The sequence below is a fragment of the Pygoscelis adeliae genome, unplaced genomic scaffold, assembly GCF_000699105.1.
Source record: "Pygoscelis adeliae isolate BGI_AS28 unplaced genomic scaffold, ASM69910v1 Scaffold87, whole genome shotgun sequence".
NCBI lineage: Eukaryota > Metazoa > Chordata > Aves > Sphenisciformes > Spheniscidae > Pygoscelis > Pygoscelis adeliae.
The window spans coordinates 1,953,690-1,954,050 of NW_008825098.1; positions in this window are offsets into that span (position 1 = coordinate 1,953,690).

Sequence of the window (361 nt, forward strand, 5' to 3'; positions counted from 1 at the left end):
ACTTTGATAAAGAACAGGAGGAAACACAACATACTCCCTCTGGGAGTTCAGTACAGAGGAGATTTATTGTTTCAGTCCTTACAGGAACTCCTTTTCTTTGGCAGTGAACCGTGTTTTTGTTAATACATTATTTTGTTCTTCTTTGGCCACGAGGTCAGGAAGCTTTTTGCACAGAGGCAAATCTTTCTTTAGAATATGCTATACATCACCAACTTCCATACTGTAGCTGGTGGTACTTTTAAAGGGAACATTTATGAGCAGCGAGGGAGCCCAGGTAGTAGGGGATAATGCAGTCAGGAATGGATGAGCAAAACAAGTAACAGGAGCCCTCACCTGGCTCTTCTTTGTGTTGTGTAAAGTG